The 16,080-nt window shown below is 43.7% G+C and overlaps 1 long non-coding RNA gene across 4 annotated transcripts; it reads right to left on the bottom strand.

Moving 5' to 3' along the window:
• Window positions 1-973: 973 nt before the first annotated feature.
• Window positions 974-7,224, bottom strand: LOC131836019 (uncharacterized). 4 transcript variants are annotated; one of them, XR_009355466.1, is made up of 4 exons: window positions 7,118-7,213; window positions 2,636-2,855; window positions 2,195-2,300; window positions 974-1,788 (listed from the first exon to the last, which is right to left on the bottom strand). It is a non-coding gene; the product is annotated as an uncharacterized LOC131836019 (long non-coding RNA). The 4 variants fall into 4 exon arrangements; XR_009355464.1 differs by lacking the exon at window positions 2,636-2,855 and having other exon boundaries at window positions 7,118-7,224; XR_009355465.1 differs by lacking the exons at window positions 2,636-2,855; window positions 7,118-7,213 and adding an exon at window positions 2,412-2,506.
• Window positions 7,225-16,080: the final 8,856 nt, after the last annotated feature.

Below are 16,080 nucleotides of genomic sequence, written 5' to 3' on the forward strand. Positions count from 1 at the left end.
CATGTCAGGGGTCACTTTCATCTGGGAGAGTCATCTTCATGACAGGGCTAATTTCCTTTCACAAACATTTCCTCCTCTCACCTTCCTCTGAATTGCATTTCCCTCTTTTAAAGCCCTAGATCCCTATCCTATCCTTAGCCCAGGATGGTCCATAAGTCCCAGGTGGATAGCTGCTTTTTAGTCTCATATTTTTGTGGGGATCCACTATGTATGTATATAATTAAAATAGTTTTTGTCCTGTTACTCTGCCTGTTTATACAGGCTTGTATAAAGGGCACAGCCCTTAGCTGTGCGGGCTCACAGCTAAGAACCTAGAATGGTAGAACGAAAATTATTTTTCCTCCCCTACATCTGTACCTAGGTTCTTAATCTCAGGCATTTTCTGAATCCCAGTCCCTTAATTTCTATGTCTTCTACCTCTTCAAAAACACCATAACTTTTGTGAGATTTCAGTGTTTAAGTAAGACATGCATGTTTTTAGCTCCCCTGTATTTTTCTCCACTTGGTCTATGCTTTCTTTCCATGAATTGCAATAGATCATGGGAGAATTGATTCTAAGGCTACAGGGGATTATTATCCTTACTACTACTGACATTTAAAATTATCTGATGAGATATGGAAACCAAGAGTAAAGATGTAGGATGCATTGGTTGTCAGTGTTAGAACCTGTGTGAAAGTACTGTGGACATTTTATGAAATATCTGTGCCACCTCCAAATAAACATAGGTCATGGTTTCAAGGGAAATATGTAAAAGCCATGAGTAGAATTTGATGAGATGGAGGATATTCTTGCTCCAAAGTTCCAAAAAGACACAGGGGTGAGAGAAGTGGGCAGAGGCCCCGGGTTGCAGAATAACATCAAAGGATGCCTAAGGCCCAGCTAGTTCTCCTAAGAATGTCAGCAAATGCAATCTAGATGGCTCCATGCTGGCAATGATGTGAAAGGCATCCCAAACACACACACTCAAGGTCATTAAAATGCAGCAGAAAGTGATTTTATTACTGTGAACAGAATGCCACAAACTTGGATGATGTCCCAAGATTAAAAATATGGGGGCTTGGGTCTTTCCTTGCCCCTTTCCCTATTGCCCTTCTCCAAAACACACAAAGCTCCAAAGCAGAAAGGAATTCTATTTGTTTTTGTCCCCAGCTCTAGTCTGGAATCATGGCCCCATAATTCTCTCATTCCCCTCCTTCTTTCTTCTATGGGAACCATGGAAATCAACAATGAAAAAAAAAAAAAAAGGCAGAAGGGAGCACAAGAGAACCTGAAACAAGTGTGAGGCAAAGTAATGGGAAATGTAGTCTAATCAAACCATCCAGGGCGCTGTGATCTGGTACTGTTTAAGTGTACAGGAAGCATACTATTGGGAGGGTAACCTGGCTGAAACTTGTTAAATTTAACAAGGTAGAACGGGTTCTGGACCATAGCCTTGTAGCGGCAGTCACACTGTCCCTCCAGAGTGACAGCAGTAAGTCATGTTAATACAATTCACACTCCAGTGACGGTTTTTCTGTCCAGTCTCACAATCTTTCTTGGGCAAAAGACAAGTAGCAGCCGCGTTCTGGAAGGTGCTGTGCAGAACGGTGTTTGAAGGTTTACAAGTCTAATTATTGGCCCCACTCATTTCTGTCTTGCATTGGACAGGACCTGCTCTTACACGCTGACTTTCAAACCCTTGAGCCCTTTCAGGTTTGGAGGACTAGCAGCAAGTGGCACTGGCCCCCATGATCCCAGCAGCACCAGGAGGAGAGGAAATGGTCCCAGAAGATCCAGCATCATCTCTTCTGTGTGGGAAGAGGGAAGAAAGTGAGAGAATGATAGTAGTAGAAGCAATAAGAGCAAAATTATCATAGCGACCATTTAGATCTTCCTTGGGCCTTTCAAGATTTCTTGTCCATCTTATTTATTTATTTATTTATTTATTTATAAAATCTATTTAAAAAAAAAATCTTTCCAACATGGGTCTCACAATTCTATGAAGTTCCTAAAGCCCAATCACGAGGAATGTGAATTAAGATGATCTTTTCTTTGACTGACAGATCCCATTATTCTCTTTGTCCTGTGCAATGGGTCCAGAATCATGCCTCTTCCCTCCTCCCTCCTGGATAATTTGTCCTCCATCTATTTAACCTGGGCTATCGGGCCATCACCTCGGCTCTATCTCCCCAACCCCCAGGCTTCTCCTCTTACCAGGTCTCCTTGCTGGGGGTCCTGCTGAGGACAGAGGCAGTGGTTAGTCCCAGGCTCAGAGGCTTTTGTCTGCTTTTCCTCTTCCAGGTATGCCATCGTGGCCTGCCTACAGTAGAGAAGGATTCTGAGCCCAAGGAAAGAGGAAAGGGAAACCTGGGGCTTGGAAGATGCCTTTCTTGTGCACAGTGTGGATGAGACCCCACATCCTCCAACTCACTGTTTAAAGCCAGTATCCCTGCAGATGCAGGAAGACCAAGTCTCCTTAAAGGAACAAACGAGAAGTGATAACTTCCTCAAAGAAATTGTGAGGAAATGGTGATTTCCTGATATGGGTTTGGTGCTTCCTTCTCTATAGGAAGCTTCAGTGTTTTGAACCTCTATGCTTTCAGTTCTTTAGGAGAAAACACCCAAGGTAAATTTGATACAATAGCTGCCAGGTACCTGGTAGTGTTGTGAATTGCAACAGCAGACTCCACTGAATTATTGATTTATGGGTATGTTGTTGGGCCAGACTCTGGGCTTCTCATGTATCTTGATGGATCTGATCCCAGATCCCAAGTTGTGCCTCACTCTTCAGAAGACTCTTATCTCCAGATTTTTCTAGGACCTCCCAACAACTTTCTGGAACCTCCTTAGCTTCCTTTCATGTGTATAAGTTATCCTGTATAGATTCAAGAATTCATAATCTAATGAAGGGGATGGTCAGATTAATAGAGACATAAATGGTATATTAACAACTGTAAATAGGTCTTTTGGCTGCGGTGGAGGAGGTGCCAGGCGGCTCTGAGGAGCTGGTAGATAGAAGGCTCTGACACCTGAACTTATTTTCAGATTAATAAGAAGTTAGGTGAAGAGGATGGTTATGGCATCCCATGGGGGAACTGCATGTAAGAGGAAGCCAGAAGCTGGTTCCTGGACCCATTCTGCCATAAGGATCACTGTAATTTTATTGTTTGTGTGGTACACTTAGGTCTAAGTTGTGCTGTTTCCTACTTAATTATGTGTTACATACTCTGTTTGAAAAACTTATTTTTTCACTTGAAAGAGAGAAAAAGAGAGAGGGCACGAGTGTGTGGAGGGGCAACGGGAGAGGAGGGAGACTCCCCTTCCAGCACTTTGTCCTATTGGGGCTCACAGTCCCACCACCCATGAGATCAGGACCTGAGTGCAAACCAATTGGAAAGTCAAATGACGGAGATACACAGGTGCCTCTGTTTTCCTTACCTTTTTTTTTTTTTAAGTTTTATTTATTTATTTACTTGACAGAGAGAAAGATCAGAAGTAGGCAGAGAGGCAGGTAGGGGTTGGGGGGAAACAGGCTCCCTGCTGAGCAGAGAACCCAGTGTGGGGCTTGATCCCAGGACCCTGAGATCATGACCTGAGCTGAAGGCAGAGGCTCTAACCCACTGAGCCCCCCAGGCGCCCCCTGTTTTCCTTACTTCTTAACCTTCACCACAATCAATCATTAATTTTGTCTTTTTACTTCTACTCTGGGTTACCTACCTACCTGGATTTTAGAAACATAACAGAGACCAGACAGAAACATGTATCTTGATGTATCTGATCCCAGATCCCAAGTTGTGCCTCACTGTCCAGAAGAATGCTTATCTCCAGATTTTCCAAGGACCTCCCAGCAAGTGTCAGGAAACCCCTTAGCTTCCTTTCATGTGTGTAAGTTGTCCCTTATAGATCAACAGGGTAAGAGGGCAAGGCAGCTTTGGGAATGATCCCCTTCTTTCTCCTTGGGCTGCTCTCTAGACTACAAAGCTTTCCTTGTTTTAAATCCAATGTCTCAGAATTTGGCTTGCTGCAGATTGGGTACATGGACATGTTGGAGTCTGGCAACAGAGACCCATGGACACGAAGGAGAAAGGCCAGTTTAGGGTATTTGCCTCTTCAGTCTGATCTTGCTTTTCCACTGGTGCTGTAATACACTTACTTGGAATCTTCTTGTTTATTGGAGGGCTCACAGGAAAGTCTCCTACAGGGACTCCCTTCCTCTAGCCTCTTTTCCTTCCAATCTGTTCTACACATCACTTCCAGATTAGTACTCCTTGAGCATCAATAAAATAGGGGAACACTCTTGCTTTTTAATGTCTTTAGTTATCTACAGGATAAAAATGATGTCTTTTCAGAGCAAAATCACAAGATATAAGGTTAATATACAAAAATCAACTGCTTTCTTAGGTACCAGTAACGAACAATTGAAATTTGAGACTTTTTGTGAAGGAGGTCTTTTGCATATCTGTGTTTGATGAGCTCCATGGTGAATCTCAAACCCATTCCTAGTGGAGAAACATTTTCTCTGGCTCATGCTGATTTTCACCCAGTGCCCAAGCTCTCAAGACTGCCCTTCTGCCTGATTCCTGAAACAAATTTTCTACCTTCTCTTGAAACAGGGAGTTGAATGACTGACTGCTACCAGAAGTAAAGTGCAAGACAGATTGGGGAGAACACAACTGGAAGAGTCTACCTCTCCTCCCTATCTCTCTTAAATTATCCCAAATCTAACAAGTGTAGTGGAGGAATAATATCCATTCCTTCTACCCTTCTAAGTTCTCAGCTGGGGCCCTATAATAAAAAAACAAACAAATTAACAAGAGAAAAGAATACCCATTTATTTCCTATAGGTTTAAGAGGAGAGCCTTCCCAAGGAAATAAGGCCCTAAAGAAGTGGTTAAACCTGAGTGTGTGTATGCCAGGTTTGATGAAAGGTGGAACGTGGTGGAAGGATGTGCTAGAACAAAGGGTACAAGCTAAGTGTAGTAAATGGGGGGGGGGGAACGTAGCAAGATGTTTGTTCAGTTGTCACTCCATTTTTGCAGATAATGACACTCCTTTCCTCTGGGTGCCAGAAACCCTCTCCCAGGAGGGTTTTATGACCTGCTTCCAGAGAAGGTCAGTAAGTCTTTCCTGTACCTGTCCTTTCTCAAATTTCTTCAACTTAAAAGATTGAATTTGCCAAGTTGCCATATTCTGTAATAGCCTGGCCTGAACTCTGTCAGAAGCTGTGTGTGATGTGAGTGGACACTGGTGGTTGTCTTGGACCTTGCTCCAGCCCTACAATCCTAAAGCAAGTTCAGGGCATTTGACATGTCCATTGTGTGGTCTCTGTTGCAACATGCCTGTGTCTTCTCCACACTGCTGCCTGGCTGGAAGGGGATTAGTTTGAAGGCCTGCTATTTGGGCTGTTTCTTTCTCTAGACTTATATGCTTGCTGACTGCAAAAGTAGTGGTGCCAAATTCTTGTTACCGAAATAACAGAACATTAGTATCTTGAATCATACACGATATTCCGTCATATTCAACCTCTTAGAACACTCCCTCTCCCCTGGTTGCTGAGGTCTTTGTGTGTCAGGCACCTGCCAGGTGAGTGAGAACAGTGAGTCAGAGACTGATACTACATGATGAGCCCCACGTTCCTTTTAAGGTTTAGTTTTATTGTTTCTGCAGAGCTGTGGGCCTGATTGTCAGAATGGCTCCCCAGGCTTAGGCCATTGCTCACTTCAGGCATTTGGTGTCTTTTTGTTTTTGTCCAGTTGCTAGGTCAGACTATCTTATGACTTCCTTCTTCTTTCCAAATAAGTCATAAGGAACTCTTTCTATTTGTTTTGCTGTGTGGGTCCTGAGTTTTCCATATTTCCCCCTAGACCTTATCCCTTTAACTGTCTATACAATTTACATACTTATTATATTTTTTGTCTTTTGTTTGTTTGCTTGTTTGTTCTGCTATTCCTCTAGTGTGTAGGTACTCAAATGATTACTGAATAAGGCTCTGCCAACGAAAGGCCCAACTGCCACTACACAATATTCCTGAGATGTCAAGGTCACGGACTGATGTGGGCTTCTGGCTAGCCATGACCAGTTCCTCACTCAACTGAATCTCCACTCTGGCCATCCATGAGGCCTAATGGGGGGCCTGGAGGAGACACCCCCTTTCCTCTATGTGGCAAGTGTAGCTGATCCAACCGCTCTTTATCTGTGGGCACCTCAGTTCTTCTTTTTAATGCCTTCTCTCGGAAATCTGCAGCCGTCATCGACCCCCGACCCACCGCCTCTCTCCTAGCCTTTCCAGAGGCTGAGGCCTTGACCATGAAGAGGAGCTGATGCTGGCCTCCCTCCTCAACCCTCAATAACCGCGCGTGTAACGGCGCCTTGCCGCCAGCAGGGGGCAGGAACTCTGGCTGAGTTTCCCCGCCCAGCCCCCGCTCCTCCCCAGCTCCCCTCCTTCTTGGGCACAGTGAGGAAGGACGCCAGGGCCCGCACGGGGAATCTGTGCGCACGGGACCGTGGGTGGTGACGGGGTGCTGGGCTTCGATTCGGGAGAGCCAGGCTCCCGCCCGGGATGATGCTCTTCGAGCTCCCGGGCTCCTCGAGTAACACTCGGGTGGCGCGGCCCCTGAGTCCCGAGACACCGGGCCCGCCCCGTTATTCCCAGGTCCCTTCACCCCCAGAGGCTCCGCCACCGCGGGGTCGGGTCACGGCTCGCGGAGGGAAGTCTGGAGGTTTTACAGGGAGGGCCTCCCGCCTCCTCCAGAGGCGCAAACCCGGACCCGGGGGGCACAGCCCGCGAACCAGGCGCTGCCGCGAGAGGGGGTTGCGGAGGTGGGGAAACCCCAGCTCTCGCCTCGCACCTTCGCCCTCTCGGGCGGGTCCCGCTGTCGCCGCCGCCAGAGCCGGCAGGGGGCGCTGGGCGCCCTTGCCGCGCCAGGGGACCAGAACGTGACCTCCTGGTGCTTCTGTAGAGGTGGCTTGCCAAAGGCTCTTTGAAATTCTGAGGAACACTGCGCGAAAGTAAGCCAATAGGCTTCGGATAAAGAGCGCCTATTGGGTACCACGAGCTCTCCATCCTGTATTTCTCTAAGGAAGAGGCTATTCCTGAGATCCAGAGTTTTTCCGAGAGCAGGGAGAGCAGAAACTTACGCGAGACTGGGGAGCTTCTCCACTGCCGCGGCGCCACCTGCTACACGACAGCGAAGCCTCAGTCCCCTTATGGTCGCCATGGCACCGGAGCGGAGCATGAAACGGAAATGATGAGTCTTGTGACGCGCACGGAGCAGTGTCAGCCAATGAGAAGAGCGAGTGCTTATAGTAGCCAATAAACAACCGATATGTAAATCACCTCGGAGGGTAACGGCTGGGTGGGGTCAGGCTTTGGGTTCCTGTGTAAGCAGTCCCTGGGAAGGGGCGTCAGGGTTGTGCGGGGTTTGGTCTAGGTGTTCTGAGGTCGAGGGGCGGGGTGGGGACTGACCCTTCTCTGGGCTCTCTAGAGAAGCGCCAAAGAAAGAAAAGACTATTTCCGGATGTATTACCTACCTGTCCGACCTGGGGTCGGACTCTGCTCAGCAGGAAGCCTGCTTCCTCCTCTCTTTCTCTCAGATTGTCTCTCTGCCTACTTGTGATCTCTGTCTCTGTCAAATAAATAAATAAAAATCTTAAAAAAAATTAAACTGCTACATGTCAGCAGATGCCTGACATGTATTTTTCTAAGATCTAAGATGTCTCTTAGATAAGTAGCTAAGAGAACATACAATACAGTGGGCAAGCGCACTGTAATATTAGCACATTTAGTCCCTGCTATCTGTGAGATACATTCTGTTAACACCATTTGGCAGTTGAAAAAAGTGGGTATTCAAATGGTTAAATATCACGCCCAAGATCACAAACCTTGTTAGATGACAATTAGATTTAAACTTGGGCAGTTTAGGGGCCCCTGAGTGGCTAGGTTGGTTGAGGCCGGCACTTTGATTTCAGCTCAACTCGTCATTGGAGCGTTGTGAGATTGGGTTTCCTGCTAAGCGGGGAATCTGCTTGAGATTCTCTCCTTCCCTCTGCCTCTCCCCCCACCCCTGCTCACGTGCTATATAGATAGATAGATAAATAAATCTTTTTGAAAATAAAAAGAGTAAACGGGCAGTTTTAAGTCTGAGCTTCACCTTTAAACATACACTCTACCGGATATTGATGGCCCTTGGAATGTAACTTAGCAAGCTAACTGGGAACAATATGCTACATGTCCTGAAGTGTTAAATTAACATGTAGCATTAAAATGAACTCACTGGGCTGTGTGCCCTCTTGATTCTGTTAGCAAACATATTGGTCAACTATGGAATATGTTAACTTTTTGCTATCTGCTGTCTGGATGGGTGAAAGTATTGTTTTTGCTGCAACTGCAAGAGTCCAAATATAATAATTATGGGGTAAAATATGGGGAACTATATCCATCAGAGAGTTAAGTGTCTGATTTGCATTTAGGTTAGTAAGCTTTGATTCTAATAAAGGAGGCTTTGGCTTTATAATCTGAGTGCTCTGGAAGGAGTCTTGTGAGGGGGGAAAGGAAGAGAAAACCGGAGGAGGCAGGAAGAACTTTTAGAGAGGGAATCAAGTTTGAGCTCTGTGAAAGAGGACGGGAAGTAAAACAGCTTGGATCTGCACAATTTTAAGAGTTTCAGCCAGGCCAGTGGAGAATCTTTGAGCCCAACGTTAGAGGCATCCTACATTGGGCAGAGACAGGGTTGACTTAGTATCCCTGCTGCACTGACTTTTTGAGGACAGCCCATGGGAAGTGTAGCAGATTCAGTGTGGCAATTGGAGCCATCGTCAATTATGATCCCCATGGCAGGAGATCTGAGGAGTGCATTTTCATAGCTGCCTAGAGCCACACAGATCTACTTTTCCAGACGGGTTCAAGGGACAATTCCTTCAACCTTCACATGGGCCTCTGTTCCTAAAGAGAAACTTAGAAGAAGGAGGTTAATACAGCAAATTATAGCCACGATCACTGCAATTGATCTTAGGGCTGCAACCGGCCCGCATCCACTCCCTCCTTTACTATGAATTCTAATTTCCCCTCACTCTCCACTACATGTCCTCAGGTCTTAGTGGCTTGCCTGGTATTATGACCCAAACCTTCATTCCTGAGGGGTCCAAACCCTTGACAGTCATATCTTTCTCTGGCTGAGATTGCTGAACGCACATATTCACAGTTACAATGGAACATGGAAATTCTAGGAAGCACCAAAATAGATTGCTTGGGTTCTACACGAAATCCTGTCTGGCCTCATTGTGTAAAAGCAGCCCTATATCCTTCCTCTTGCTAATAAGGACTGTTTAACCCTGACAGTCTATTAACTCCATTTTTTAAAGACTTTATTTATTTATTTTACAGAGAGAGGGCACAAGCAGGGGGAGGGAGAAGCATGTCCCCTGCTGAGCAGGGAGCCCCATGCAGAGCTGGATCCAGGACACTGAGATCATGATCTGAGCTGAAGGCAGACGCCTAACCAACTGAGCCACTCAGGTGCCCCTTCACATTTTTTTTTAAGATTTTTTTTTTTTAAAGATTAAGGGTGCATCTGCTCTGGGGACCTGGGACTTTGGCCCTGAGCCCAGAGTTACAGAGAAGAAAGTACAAAATTTCCCATTTGGTCAGTGGGTGTGGTAAGTGGAGTCACTTCTGTTTCTGCTCTTTGGTTGCTGGAACCGTGTATTTTTCCTATTTGGGACACCGTATCATTTAGAGCTCTCTTGTTCAATAAGCACACTGGATCCTGAAGAATGGTACCCATGCCTCTGAGCTGTTGCTTTAGCTGTGCATTTAGAAAGCCATTCTTTCCCCTCCTCTGCCCTCCCTCCTTTTTCTTCCTCTGTCTCACACTCTCTTTCTCTTGCCCTCTTTCTTTCTCTCCCTTCTGTCCCCCTCCACCTCTCTCCCTTGGAGCTGGAGTGTGCTGTGTCTTTTCTTTTGTTCTGAAGTAAACACCAATCATCTCTTCTCACTAGTCCTCTACTGTCTTCCAGAGGTAACGATATTACTGAAGTATCTTCAGCAGCAATTAGGGGAGTTGCTCTGAGCTGTGATTAAATAGAATGTCATAGTTTAGCTAATTCTTGGTTATACCTCTCTGTGACTATGATTTTACTTATCAGTCTAGCAGAGCCGTCTAGTGATGTCCTGCACTATCTTTTCATTTTTGATGTTTGTCTTTTCTCTTTCCCAGATTTGATAAATGATTTGCCCTCACTTGATCTACTGATCCAGGATACAAAAGAGGTCCCAAGCCGTAGTCTTGATGACAAATGTGCAGTGTCCCTAGTTATGATGGGCTCTTACTGAAGGTAATTAACTGCTGCGAAAGAAAGATTTTCTCTTCTCAGTTCAAATATATCCTTCTGAGCTAGTTTGGGAAATACCCATTCCTCATTTCTAAGGCACATGGATCCTGATGTTACTGGTTATCACTTGGATAAATAGGCAACATCCTCTTTCAAGCCTGTCTTCACAGATTTACAGCTCAGTATTTGACATATACTTCATAAGTATCATGAGCAAAGTATGTGGGGAGAGGATTTGGAAAATGCAGGCATATGTCTATTTTCTTCACCACTGCATACACAGCACTTAGCATAGTGCTTGCCACATCAAGGGCACTCAAAAATGTCACTTAAATAAATATTGATGATCTAAAAGTGTATCTCTGTTCTCTTTACATAAGAATAAAATATGAGTAAAAAGGATCAAATACCCTTTGTTTCTTGGTGTCCATAAGGTAGTTTTTATTTTTTCAGTGGAATTTCACAGGCTACTGTTATCTGTATTCCTCTATGGTGGTCCTCTTTTTCTATTTAAGAACTTTCAGAATGCTTTCTCTTCTGTTGTGTTTTAGAAAATTTTCAGAAGGCACTGTTTTTGTATTAGTCCTGCTTATGATGGGACTCTAAGATCTCTATTTCTACAATTAGCTCCCCACCTTCTGCCAAAGAATGTTTCTTCTATTTTTGATTATTGATGCTGTGTCTTGTGTTTTATGTTCATTTTTGGAATCTCAGTATATTTAGGTTGATTGAGAATCAACTGAGATGCATTATCCTCCCAACCACCTTCCCGTAATTAAGGGGAGAATGTAATTATCAATGAGTTACCAAATTCATTCTAATGTTAGATGTATAGGTTCCTGTCATTTGACTGAGCTTTGTAAACTATACTTGGTGCAGTGTAGAAATGGGGAGGTAATAAAGATACTAATAAAGATACCAATATTCCAAAATAGGAATTCAGGTTAATAGGTCCTGTTAATAATTTTGGGAACCAAGTTATATATTCAGCAAGTAGACATTGTGCATTTCAATTGGCTGGACTTCTTAGTTGTTGGAATGCAATTCAACATGACCCTGGTTGGGTGCCTGGGTGGCTCAGGCAGTTAAGCATTTGCCTTTAGCTCAAGTCATGCCTGGGATCAAGCCCCGTATTGGGTTCCCTACTCAGTGGGGAGCTTGCTTCTCCCTCTCCCTTTGTTCCTCTCCCACCCCACCCCCTGTGCCCTCTCACTATCTCTCAAATAAATAAATAAATAAAATCTTAAAAAAAATTACCCTGGTCTCAGGGTGATGGTTGTCCAAGAGAGGAGGATGAGGCTAGGAATTTTCTTAGAGTGTCAGAGACCCATTAGATTGGCCAAGTTGAGAATATGTTGCTATATATTTCTCTTATGCTTTTCAAGGATTCAGAAGGCCAAGAACTACAAGAAGATATATGTGTTTTATTTTGAATAGTAACTCAAGATTACATGCAAAACTCTTAGGTTCAGGATTTCAAAATGCAGGCAATACTGAGAGAAAATATTTATGACATATGCCCACACATTTGATTAATACAACATTTACATTTATACCTGTCAGTGAGCTAAGCAGGGAGCAAGTGAATGAATGGGGTAGGACAATAGGGAGACATACCAACTTAACAGGAACAATCAGTGTTTCAGTGCCAGGCTGCTGTTGTTGCCAGCCACCTGCAAGGTTTTCTTCCTCATTTTTGCAAAGGAGGCTGGAGTCACCTCAAAGACTGGGGGTCATGGTCTGCAAAAAATCTGATGTAAATTCTCCCATTAGAAGTGTGAAAAAGTGTAAAAAAGAAAACAAAAAAAAAAAAAGAGAGAGAGAGAAGGGCAAGAGACTAGTGATTGATGTTCTGTGTTCAGTGATAGTGTGGCTGCACAGGCGTTTACACTAGAACTCTTAGCAGGGACTGGGGGTTACTGCACCAAGGGGTCTGGCCCTAGACTCTCATCCATTCTTCCATAGCCTTCCTCTCAAAAACAACATGTACACATTACTCATTTCAGATATAAACATGTTTTCTTTAAGAAATTTCTCAAGGGTATCCTGGCTGGCTCAGCAGGATAACATGGAACTTTTAATCTTGGGGTTGTGGGTTTGAGCCCCCTGTTGGGTGTAGAGATTACTAAAAAAGTAAAATAAAATAATTTCTCTTAAAAAAGACAAGTTTTAAAACAAGTTTACATAAACGTGGAGGTCGAACTCATGACCCCAAGATCAAGTCACATGCTCCACTGAATGAGCCAGCCAGGCACCCCTGTGATGTAGGAAGCAAAGGCAGGAGAAAAAATATTAAATTTCCTTACTTCTTACAGCCCACTGACAAGTCCTTGAAACAGGCAGAGTGACATTCCTCTAGGGACACAACCGCCTTGCTGTTGATACTTTGCTAAGGGCAATCGGCAATCTTAACCCAAACCCCAGGATCATTTAAGTCTAATTTAGCCTATAACAATTCCTTTGGGAACTTCCTTTATCTCTATCCCCCAAGATACATGTTGTCAATCATCCCCCAAGCATATATCCACTGATACACATCTGAAGGGTCTCATGACTAAGGTTTTATTGGACAGTAATAAACAACCTTTCCCCAACAATAGCTAGCTAGCCCCCTTAACGTCCTGGAAACCTTGCTTCCAAAATGCCTTAGAGACTTTCGCTATTCCTGACCCCCTCCCAGCTTGAAAGTATATAATGGGCCACTGCTCATGACCCCAGGGCAGCTCTTTTTGCCCACAGGTCCTGTCCCCATTCTTTAATAAAACCACCTTTTTTTGCACCCAAGACTTCTTTCTTGGCCATTGGCTTTGAACCCTAATGTCTTTCCCACATCACCCTTTTTATGAGATTTCTTAAGAACAATGGAATTTTATAATTTACAAGGTGAGGTAAAAGCCATCTGTCAAAACAAGCTCATTTCAGTGGGGAATGGGGCATCTTTTAAAAATACTTAAACTGGGACGCCTGGGTGGCTCAGTTGGTTGGACGACTGCCTTCGGCTCAGGTCATGATCCCGGAGTCCCGGGATCGGGTCCCGCATCGGGCTCCCAGCTCCATGGGGAGTCTGCTTCTCCCTCTGACCTTCTCCTCGCTCATGCTCTCTCTCACTGTCTCTCTCTCAAATAAATAAATAAAATCTTAAAAAAAAAAATAAAAATACTTAAACAATTCACATGATTTACCATATGTGTCCAATATTAGTTGACTAATGTCCTTCTGATTCATTTCTGTGTATCTTAGAGCTATACACAGTCTTTTCTTCTTACTCACTTTCCATTGTTGAAGAAAAAAAAATTCAACTGAGTAAAATAGAAGATCTTATTGAGACAGGGACACTGAAAGGACCCCATAAAAACTGTTTTCCCCCCTCCTTTTCCTATCTTACAAATACCTTAGTGTATGTCCTCCTTATGAGGGACAAGGAGTTAATTTCTTTGGAGCCTTCCAGCACAATAGAAAACAACTAGGGAGTAACTGGGCAAGGCCACATGTGTGTATTCCAGACCACTGGTGCTGGAAATCTGGATGCCAAGACCCCCTGGCTTCAGGGAATAAGTAATTTAATAGTTTCAATCTATTCAATGAATGCCATCTTTTAACAGTCAATATGAAATTTCCTGATCTGCACTAGTGCCGTAATATACATGATAAAAACCCTGTTGTTCCCCCTACCCCAACATGTCCTCCTGGTTTGATACAATCCTCTCTTTTCCTTAACTTCTTGTCCTACCCTCTATCTTACGGAAACCCTTCATTTTGACAATTCCTAGGAGCTCCCCTCTACTTACTAGATGGGTTGCTTTCTGATTCATGCACTGATTAATAAAGTTACTTAGATATTCAGATTTACTCCATGGAGTTTTCTGTCTTATAATAGCATTCTAAACTGAAACAAAGAACAAGAACTTCCAGGAGAACAGGTCCCCACCCTGGTGATCACACACACTTGAAACAGCTCCAGGGGAAAGGCCACCAGCACTGAGGCAAAACTTCAGACCGGGTTATCAGCTGTCAGGCTGCTCTCCCGTGTGGACAGAATAACCGAATAACTCAGCAATAAGAGAAAGGATAAGTAAGTGCTGGAAATCTAGGATGGAAAACAATGCTGCCACTATAAAATACACCCCCTGAGAAAGCTTATGGGGAGGGGAAAGCATTCTATTGTTATTGGAAAGGGAGGGGAAAAAAAGAAGCAGAACATAAAATACTATGTTTCCTATCACACATTTTAGTTTTAAATACAACCAGAAAAAATGTTGGTTGGAAATTTGTGAATATGTTTATCTTTGGCTGGCAAATTACAGCTGATCTGTTTTTGTTTTTCTTTAAGATTTGTGATTTTTCCAAATTTCCCAACATTTACGTATTGAATATGTATTCCTTCTCTAATAAGAAAAAAAATGGAGATGTTATTTATAATGTTGGCTTCTTAAATCAGGCATTCTGAGGTCCTTTCCAGGCTCATCAAATCCTCTTCTTGCTGCAGTGGGGAGTACACACCTAGACTTTTGGATTCCTCCTCCAGGTGGGTGATACTGATAGAGGAATGTTTGGAATCCCAGGGTTGCTCAGAGAATTCTTGACTGATTTTTATGAGTTTCTTTCTCCCTGAGAACACTTCAAGAAAAATGCTTCACCTTCTGGATAATTGCAGTTTTCTCTCTGTTGTTTTTCTGAAGGCTGACTGATAATACATACCATCCAGGGAACTGTACAGAACGTTTTTCTCCAAGATGAACCATAATTGACTTCTGTCTTTATCTCCTGTCATTCTTTCTTATGAAGGCAAAGTTTGGCATCAGGAAGAACATATGAACTTAGGTTGAGGACAGATAGGATATCATCAAAAGCTCTGCTGATTTTAAAAAAATTGAATATATTTGACATATAACATTGTGTAAGTTTAAGATGTACAATGTGCTACCTTGATGTATTTATATGTTGTAATATGATTGCCTTTGTAGCTATATTTAGCACCTTTATCAGATTACCTAATTATCCATTCCTTTTAGTCTTTGGGATAATTACATTTTAGTTTCTTAGTAAGTTGGATAATGTAGTATAGTATTTTGTTATCTATATTCATTATACTTTGAGTTAGATCTCGACGACTTATTTACTACTCATTGTAAGTTTATACTCTTAAACTACATCAGTCTTATCCCCTCACCCTCTGTCCCCTGGTGTTACAGGATTTTTTTCTCAGCGCCGGAGGTTCTCGGTCATGCCGTTTCAAAGAATAAAGAGGTAGGCCAGACAGAGTGGTGGGCAGCAGAGCCAGGTTTGTTGAAGGATAGCTAAGTGATAGCACTAAGCTCCTGAGGAGGGAGGGGACCTGAGAGAGATGCCACCAGAGTTTCTAAGTCTCGAGACTTTTGTGAACTGGTTGGCAGCTGTTTTAATCTGATTGACCTTCCCTGAGCCTGTCCTCCCTTCAGGTTTTTGTCTCATGGGAAAGGGTGGCGGCCTCCTTCCAGGGGGGGGTGTAAAATCCTTTTAAGAGTGGTTCCCCCAGAGGTGTGGGCCTTTACCCCTGTCTGCCTGCTTTCCAACTCTCCTTCATCACTGGTAACCACCATTTCACTCTTTTTTTTTTCTTTTTAATTTGACTCTTTTAGATTCCACTTGTAAGTGATATCATCTAATATTTGTCTTTTTCTGTCTGACTTATCTCGCTTAGCATAATGTGCTCAAGGTCCATCCCTGTTGTTGCAAATGTCAGGATATCTTTCTTCCTCATGGCTCAATAATCCACTGTGTGGATATATTTT

Source organism: Mustela lutreola, chromosome 7 (genome assembly GCF_030435805.1).
Source record: "Mustela lutreola isolate mMusLut2 chromosome 7, mMusLut2.pri, whole genome shotgun sequence".
Taxonomy (NCBI): domain Eukaryota; kingdom Metazoa; phylum Chordata; class Mammalia; order Carnivora; family Mustelidae; genus Mustela; species Mustela lutreola.